A 10,454-nucleotide genomic window follows, 5' to 3' on the forward strand; every position below is an offset into this window, starting at 1 on the left:
TGAATGGATGATGACCTAGATGCCCTAGGCCTCAAACCACCTAAAGACTAAAAAAATCAAGTAAAGGGAAAGAAAACCGAACAAGCACGCAAACTAAGCAAGTGAAGCTTTCCAGTTAGGGAGAACACAGGAAAAACAAGCTAGGAGGTAGAAATGAAAAGGGCAAGACACACTGGTTATGATCTAGGGGAAACCCTGATCTTCACCTATAGGAATCAACACGATTGCCTAACTAACAACAAGCACCACAAGGGGGTCGGTGCGACTGTTTTAGAGAAACTCACACTGATCAACGTGATTGTAAGAAAAATAAACGCGCTGACCGAGGATTTCAAGGAAAAAGTAAAAAATTTCAAAGGCTAAAACCACACCTGCCACTGTAAATTTCAGACTCGGAGTAGTAAACCAGGAAAACCAGAGAAAACTAAAGGGAAAAGGTGATACTATAAGAGTTCACACAAAACCATGAAATGAAAATCAATCAAACAGGAGGATTGGCTCCCCATCGGAGTAGCCAATTTGTGGTGCAGGTAAATTCTCGATGCCGACAAAGACAATTCCTCTAGCCCAAGAGAGTGGGTCTAGCCACAAACAAACAATCTATGGAAAACTTCATTAGTCTATAATCAAATAAGAGAGCCTAAACTCTTAGAACACTATTCCTCTTGGTGATGATCCTGCTTTCTTACTCCAACTATCTTTCGTTTCCTTCCTTTGGATACCCGAAACAAGTAAACAAAAAACAACAACAAACGTGATAACATACAAATTGCATTCAAACTACTTAAAATGTCAAGGAATATTAATCCATCAAATTTAAGATAACACTAAATGTAGGAAATCAATCAATAGTTGTATTCATATAAAACCAGAAAGTGATTACAACCAATTCCTTGACGTTGCTAGTCTCCTCCTACGTTTCTGGGTTTCCACACCTCTGCTAGCATCTCATGGATAGCCCCAACAATGGAAGTTTTAAGGCTTCTTCCCTTTAGTTCTAAACCAAACCAAACACACTATTCTCCCTCCACAAACATAAACTAGAAGACTACAAGCTATGATATCTTGCTTGTTATTCAATTTCCAAAAATACTAAGACTGAAACTAGCTTAGCTTATAAAAGGAGGGGTTTATATAGCTTGGATGAAGGGGAGATGGTTCCTCTTATCATGGGAGAGGCCTTATCTCTTGGGTTTGCTCCATCTTAATAGGGGAAAGGAGCCCAAACTGACTTGCTCGGCTCCATCCAGCCCAACCATTTACCAGACTTTTGTTACGAAGCTTCTAGAACTGGAAGCTTCGACTCCATATTTGAAAAACTTTGCAAAAAGAGGATCGACGTGACTAAGAAAAGGCTCATTTGTGTCATACGGTGGTAGTCCTAGTTTCAATATCTGCAAATCAGCTCGAGGAGGGAATGGGTCATTAGCACCAATCTTGTAAATTGGGGTAAAGGGAAGATTTTTGGGAAATGATGCAAAAGGGAATTGTTCTGCTCACGAAGAGGAACATAATGGGAGTTTCTTCATGATAGGAGAGCATGCAAATTTCAGTGTAGCGGTCCTCCAGGATCATGGAATGGGGATTACAGGGACAGTGACAAAATGTTGTGTAACAATGGGGCACAAAAGAAACAATATAGGGGCTACATGGGACACAACAGTAACAATATGGGGGCTACACTAGTATTATAGGTACCTAACAAAATCTTGCTTAACAATATTTCCATGTTAATACTTCATTAAAATATCTCAAATCTAAAGTAACACCAAAACCTTAATATGAAACTAGCATCAAAGTGTTGCAAAAAAAATCACCTCTGAGAATATAACAAAATATCATTATAGTTTATAATTTTTGTTCACACAATCAAATATATAATGATTTTAAAGAGATCTATCCCACTTATAACTTCACTCTTCCATATCTAAATACCAAACAATCATAAGTCGAAGCGCTTTTTGAATATTAAAGAGACAAAGTGTAAAAGGTTACACACACAAAACTAATGAGTTTATAAAAAACCATGCAATCAATACACCAATACTGTAAATGAACACACTATCAACTAGATTAATAAAACACACAAAGAAATAGATAACAAGAGAGGTGCTGAGCTAGTTTGGCAGGCCCAACCAACCAACTTGCACCCTCTGCGAGTAGCTTAGATCATGGGTAAAAGTAATCGTTAGATACACTAGAAATGGAGAAAGAAGCCTGAAATTAGAAGTCTTAGATTAAAATCAAATAAGTCTTTGTTACATCAGGAGATAAGATCTCAAATCCAGTTGATGAGAGAAGCAACACCCTATCATTAAACTAGTAGCATATTTCCATCACAGGTTCTCTAGAGTTAAGCATAAATCTATAACTCAATTTATATATGTTTTTTCAATACCGATTAGGCTGTAGAAAAGCAACTCGAATACAAGATGAGATAAACAACAAATCATAACAATTTTCCACTGATAAATGTTTGATATAGCCATAGTCTAAACAAAGGAATTAGATCTAATGTGATCGTTAGCTTTCAAGTGTGATCGTTTTCAAATGTGATCGTTAGGTTTCAAATGTGCCTTAGGTTTATTGAATACATTTTTAATTTTATCTTGAAATTATGTTTCAGTTTTCAGGCCTTATCGATGTGACTTGAAAAACTCCTATATGCAACTAATATGAGACGAAATCCTTTTAATTCGATGAATGTTTACACTAATGAGAGTGGAGAACACAATCAATGCAACAAACAAGCAACTAAAAGTAGAATGACTTTTTCACGACTTTGCTTTTGGAAAACAAAATAATGAAAAACTCTTTCCAATTCCTATCTTTCCTATCAAATGCACTTCAAGTAGTCCTTTCAATAATATAGAGAATTAATTCTTGTTCAAATGCAAATGATGATGCAACTCTAGTCTTCAATGATGCTAGCTAATGTAACATAATGATTCAACAACCGAGAATTATGTATTTTTCAAGGAAATGACAAAATGAATCTTTTACAAGCAATTCAATGAAAAATCTACAAAACAATCAAGCTCAATCAAATGAAAAACACAAAAGAGAATTCCTTCCAAACCAATGATGCAACGATTAAATCAAGAGAAAGATAAGCAATGTAATCTATGCCCGAAAAGAGACGCTTAAACAACAAACAAAACTTTTCAAACTTGTTTAATTGAAATCAAAGAAATAAAAGGACAAAAAAATGAAATGCAAGGAGAAACTAACCAACAACTTGACTTGCTGAGCACACAAACAGCTGAATGGATGATGACCTAGATTCCCTAGGCCTCAAACCACCCAAAGACTAAAAAAATCAAGTAAAGAGAAAGAAAACCAAACAAGCACACAAACCAAGCAAATGAAGCTTTCCAGTTAGGGAGAACACATGCAAAACAAGCTAAGAGGCAGAAATGAAGAGGGCAAGACACACTGGTTATGATCTAGGGGAAACCTTGATCTTCACCTACAGGAATCAACATGATTGCCTAACTAACAACAAGCACCACAAGGGGGCCGACGCGACTGTTTTAGAGAAACTCACACTGATCAGCATGACTGTCAGAAAAATAAACGTGTTGACCGAGGATTTCAAGGAAAAAATTAAAAAATTTCAATGGCTATAACCAGACCTGCCACTGTAAATTTCAGACTCGGAGCAGTAAACCAGGAAAACCATAGAAAACTAAAGGGAAAAGGTGATACTATAAAAGTTCACACAAAACCATGAAATGACAATCAATCAAACAGGAGGATTGGCTCCCCATCGGAGTCGCCAATTTGTGGTGCAGGTAAATTCTCGATGCCAACAAAGAAAATTCCTCTAGCCTGAGAGCGTGGGTCTAGCCACAAGCAAACAATCTATGGAAAACTTCCTTAGTCTATAATCAAATAAGAGTGCCTACCTCTTAGAACATTATTCCGCTTGGTGATGATCCTGCTTTCTTACTCCAACTAATTTTGTTTCCTTCCTTCAAATACCTGAAACAAATAAAAAAACAATAACAACAAACGTGATAACATACAAATTGCATTCAACCTACTTGAAATGTCAAGGAATATTAAGCCATCAAATTTAAGATAACACTCAATGTAGGAAATCAATCAATAGTTGTATTCATATAAATTCAGAAAGAGATTACAACCAATGCCTTGACGTTGCTAGTCTCCTCGTACGTTTCTGGGTTTCCACACCTCTGCTAGCATCTCATGGATAGCCCCAACAATGGAAGTTTTAAGGCTTCTTCCCTTTAGTTCTAAACCAAACCAAACACAGTATTCTCCCTCCACAAACATAAACTAGAAGACTACAAGCTATGATATCTTGCTTGTTATTCAATTTCCAAAAATACTAAGACTGAAACTAGCTTAGCTTGTAAAAGGAGGGGTTTATATAGCTTGGATAAAGGGGAGATGGTTCCTCTTATCATGGGAGAGGCCTTATATCTTGGGTTTGCTCCATCTTAATAGGGAAAAGGAGACCAAACTCACTTGCTCGGCTCCATCCAGCCCAACCATTTACTAGACTTTCATTATGAAGCTTCTGGACATGGAAGCTTCGACTCCATATTTAAAAAAATTGCCAAAAGAGGATCGACGCGACTGAGAAAAGGCTCATTTGTGTCGTACGATGGTAGTCCTGGTTTCAATCTCTGCAAATTGGCTCGAGGAGGGAATGGGTCGTTAGCGCCGATCTTGTAAACTCGGGTAAAGGGAAGATTTTTTGGAAATGATGCAAAAGGAAATTGTTCTGCTCACGAAGAGGAAAATAATGGGAGTTTCTTCATGATAGGAGAGCATGTAGGGTTCACTGTAGTGGTCCTACAGGATCGTGGAATGGGGATTACAGGGACAGTGACAAAACTCAGTTTATAAATGTTTTTTCAATACCGATTAGGCTATAGAAAAGAAAATCGAATACAAGATGAGATAAACAACAAATCATAACATTTTTCCACTGATAAATGTTTGATATAGCCATAGTATAAACAAAGGAATTAGATCTAATGCATGAGAATATTTTAGCAAATGGTTATTTTTTCCTCGGCCTAGGACTGGCGGTAGAAGGTAGGCATGATTTTTAATTTTAAACCAACTGCAAAATATTGTTTAGCAAGTGCATGTACTGCCAATTAGCCATTGGCCCTCGTGGCAAGATTTGATGACAAAGCGACGTACACATCCATTGCTTTAGTGCATGATCTATATAGAGAGTGCAGGAACTACAAAAACCCTGGTTAGTGACTAACTAAATATCATAACCTTAGAAAACACACATAAACAAAGGCATGTTGTTAAAAATAATGATTTACCTATAGAATTTTAAATATTATGCAATTTGAACACAAGTCTTCATTATATCCAAAAGGTTGTGGAAATGCTAGGCAAAGGCTCAAAAACTAGTAAAACATGGGAGTAAGGGAGGGTATTATATAGGCAAAAATAAAGCATGTTAGGGTCCTAACGTTTATCAAAGGTTTTCAAGATAAGTTATCCTCATATATTTTCAATGATATTGAATATATGTTTACATTTCTAGTCTGAAAGGGTGTTATTAAAACATGTGGATGATCTTTGATTAACTAGTACGTTGTTGTCATTGTTTTCAAGAGTGTTGGAATAGTGTGAGGTGGTATTATTTATGCTTCAATAGAAACCATCATGGAGATCCATTCCTAATTGTAATGACATACCACTTGATTTTGTTGGAATCTCATACTAAGAACTGATCATGGTTATGTGTGATGATATTGATGGTTTCTTCCTCTTTGGTGCCATTAACCTGTTTATTTAATAGGATTTACTTATACTTTTTTCTAGTGATGTATGTCCTGGTCATATCTTCAAAAGTTGAAATGTGTATTTGTTGTCATCAAGAACTCAGATAGGTTAACTTTACTGTAAGCTCAAGAGGGATAACACCTCTGTGTGTCTCTTAAAACCCAAATGACCAGAGTTGAACTCTGGCGCAAGTCCAAACAATCATAGAACCATCGTGGTTGATCCATGGTCGAGCTCTTCATAAATGGGTCTATATGGCTTATACAACCTAAGCTTTGGGTAGAACTGTTGTGGAATCGACCAAATATCCTCAACTATGCATGCATGAGGGTTTTCCTTACCCTACTCGTAGCAAAAAACATCTCGTTACAGTGTGAATTAACACGTGGGAGGAGTCCATTTATGGAGCCTTATCTATAACTAGCTCCCTTTCTTTAGCCCTCGTGACTAAGCGCAAGACCGTTTCCTTATGACCAAGGTTGGGGTTGGAGCCAACCTTACGACTTTAACGAATGATTAGAGGATGAATGATTAGAGTCTAGACTTAAATTATGACAAAGAGCCAGGAGGTCGGTGTTGGTCCCAACACAATTGAAGAAATAACTGTTACTGGAGTTTGGGCTGACCTCCGACTTAGTATCCTGTGGACCCACGCCATCGCAATGATATATATGGTCCACGGTTAATATATATATATATATATATATATATATATATATATATATATAGATATATATATATATATATATATATATATATATATATATATATATATTTCTGTCTATAGACTATATAGTACACATCGATAGAAATGCGCCTTTGAAATATTTGTGACAGAGTATATATATATGTCAAATAATATGCATGCAATGCTTACAATGAGTATGTTTATATATATTTGTGACGAAGTATGTATATGTGTGTGCGTGTGTGTGTCAAATAATATGCATGCAAGGGTTACAACGAGTTGTGTTATATACACAATATACATATATGGTATTTAATATGTAGTGGAATGTAAAGTTCAAATCATTGATGTAGAATTATCCTTGTAGATGAATGGAAGAAGATGCAACGAGCCTCACCCCTATGGCGTTGGCAAGGGAGTGGGGAGGCCTTACTACCATAAAGGTCATCAGGTGGGCATCAAGTTTAGATGGTGGAGAACTTGGTGGGGGTTCCTCCTTTGTGACATTAGTGGAGGGGAGTTGAGACCCACCCACCCACCGTTTATCTAAACATTTGTTCATAGTCGTTGGATGAATGGTGGTGAGAGGATCTGTTGAACACCTATTTGTAACATAAGAAATATTTACACCATAGGCTTAGGCGATGGAATCAAATGTGTGGCCAGTGTTAATAGGCATGATCAAGCGAAGGTGGATGATATATATATATATATATATATATATTATACAATCAAATGTGTGGGCATTGGTGTATAGAGAGAATGTGGTTCATATAACATAGGTGGGCCATTGCAATGATATAATGACATATACACTCACAGACACACACACACACATATGTATGTATGTACCGACGTAGATCCATCTTAACTTTAGATCTACCTAGCACTGAGAGGGATCAATCTCTTTTCTGTTTAAAAGAGGTTTACATCTCATAAAATTTGATCCCTCTCAGTGCTTGGTAGATCTAGAGTTAAGATGGATCTAGGCTGATTTAATTATCAATTATTACTTATAATTATAAATATAATTATCAATTTTAATAGATATCATTTTTAGGATTCAACTCTCTTAAGTAAGGCATCCATCTTATGACAATTTCCATTAATTATTAATTATAATTATAATTATAAATATAATTATTAATTTTATTAGATATAATTTTTTGGGATTCAACTCTGTTAAGTAAGTCATTCATCTTATGACAATTTCCATGAGAGGTAGTCGTAACTGACTAATTTCTCATGATTTTTTAATAGTCCACTTAGCACTCATTGCATAGGGTGATGCTCACAGGGGTGAAGAAGTGGGATTGAAACTAGTGAAATGAATCTTCGGCATAAATATTAGATAAGATGTAATAATTACATTTTACCTAATATTTCTCCCACCTCCTCCCCTCCTAGTGCAATTTCATAGTTAAGCTTATTCATTTCTAAACTTACCATCCTCGATCTATCATAGCTCTATTTCTATACAGAATTATTACACATAATTTAAGAGAATATATTACATATATTATATTAAAATGATTAACAAAGAAGCCATTAGGATGAAGAAGAAATTATTGTTCCATACTTTGTGCAATCCTGTTTAACCTTACACTTCCTAAAAACACCTTCATGAATCACCCAATAGCCTCCAAGAAGGTCTAAAGCTTTTACCCATATATACACATAATGTATCCATTCAATATAGAAATAAAACATACAAAAAGACATAGGGAAAATGCCAAAGTGCAACATATCCACAAAAACATTTAACCAAAGCATACAAAAAGACATAGGGAAAATATCAAGTGCAACATATCCACAAAAACATTTAACCTTTATAGGATACATGGATTTAATGACATCATTTTCTATAGCTAATTATGTATATCAATATAACATCAAATTAAGATGGATCTAGGCTAGTTTAATTTTCCTTTTTAATATGTTATATTCCACATGAATACCATAAGTCATTTTTTCATTATTTTATTAATTTTAATAAAGTTATTTTTATTGTATTTTAGCCAAGTTAAAATGTTTGCATTATATTAAGTTACACATCTCTACCATATTTTATTTTTATTTTTGTCTAGTCAAAATTTTACATTAACTTTACAATTATATTATATTATATTTTAAAATAAAAATATTATATTTAAAATATAGAGCCCACCAACTTTAAATTAAGTATTTTACTTTAATTATTTCACTCACAAACAAAAGATGAAACCAATTTTATTTATACATAATAATTATATCGATTTTGCCCCTTGGGACAATAATTAATCATATGGGGTAGACGATGTAAGCAAGTTTCCTTAGGTCCCAAGAAAAATAGTAGATTACTAAGTCAAGTGGGTGCCAAGTGGTAGAAAAGAGAAAACAACTACTAAATAAACTAAATTTTAAGAACTTGCAATGATATCTATTTCAAAATTTAAGAACTAGGAAGAAATATCAATTTTTTTTCTTTTTCATTTCTTTAATTCTACCAGAGAACACTTTACCAAGGGTGAGGTGAGCAAGTTCCTAAAATCTAAAACACATAGAGAATCTAATAATAAACTGCACAAAAGAGAAACAAGAGGTGAAACAAAAGGACAAAATACATACATATATAGCAAGTTAGTTTGTTATTAGCTTAAAATAATTATAAGCACAATAAATCAACTAAATATGGAAGGGTAAAGATAATCTGATTAGGGTTTTAAATTGATTAATAACAATTTTCTTGTTAGGAATAGATTTGTACAAGCTACTCATTGATGTAGTCTGTTTTAAATTAAATGATAATGATTTTTCTGTTACACTAATTTTGTACAGGCTAAAATTTGCAGAAAAAACCAAATGGATAAATAAAATGAATGAATAAATATGGGAAAGAAAGTCCACTGAATCTTGCAAAAATAACTTAAATGAATGAATAAACACTGATAATAAATATGAATGAATATATACTAACAACAACAGAGGCAGGTTCTGAAAATCTAAGAAAGTCTCTATAGAAAAATAGAAAAAGAAGAACTAACAAAATTAGATCTCATCGGTATCGGTTCAGAGAATGATGAACCCCATGCTATGGTACCCTCGGTTCAGAGAATGATGAACCCCATGCTATGGTACCCTTGAGGAATTTATGTGAAAATCCAATCCAAGAGAGACCGTGAGAGAGGGGGGTTAATGCTCATCTTCGTCATCTTCTTCCCCTGGAGCTGGAAAATTGAAATCAAATGATTTAGGAGTCACTGTTTCCTGTATAACAGGATCATTTGGGAAGGGTTGACTGTCCAATACTACTGAGGAGGAATATAAATCACAAGTACTAGTCTGTGGGCTTCTTGTAGGAAGTTTATTCTTGGTTGCACATGCTCTCGCCCACTCATTGCCATTGGGTTTATTTATCATGTGAGTCCCCACAATTTTACCACACAAGGAATTTTACCACACAAGGGCATCACCATCGGCTGCGGCTGTTGCTGCTGCTGCAGAAGGATAGCGAAGTCTACAAGATTGGTGGGAATGATATTGGAAATACCAATACGTCCTGTACTCCATGGAGTACTCATGCTGTGTTTGTTCACTCTCTGCCTTTCCAATCCGTCATTCATATAAAACTGCGTCCAGGGCGTTATTTGTTTAGAGATATTAGCAGAACACTCATTCTTGTTATTGGCGTGATTAGCACACTGCGGAGAGGGAGACAGAGCGGTAGTGGCTGCGGGGCTGCATCCTTGTATGTCGACGTTGTTTAGCGGGAGGTAGGGAGCTGGGAATTTGGTCTTCGCTTTGACACCTTTTATATTTCTAGCGGCATTGTCATATGCTCTAGCTGCTTCCTCCGCAGTGTCGAAGGTACCCAGCCACCTGCGTCTTTTAATAGAGGGATCTCTGATTTCAGCCCCAGGGTCTCTTTCTCACGCCTCTGTAATTCACCTCTTTGGCGTACTTCACATCCTCCTCTTTGGCGTCCTTCACATCCTCGTCCACT

Source organism: Pinus tabuliformis, chromosome Q (genome assembly GCF_031772625.1).
Source record: "Pinus tabuliformis cultivar Carrire ecotype Pingquan chromosome Q, CPIR1, whole genome shotgun sequence".
Taxonomy (NCBI): domain Eukaryota; kingdom Viridiplantae; phylum Streptophyta; class Pinopsida; order Pinales; family Pinaceae; genus Pinus; species Pinus tabuliformis.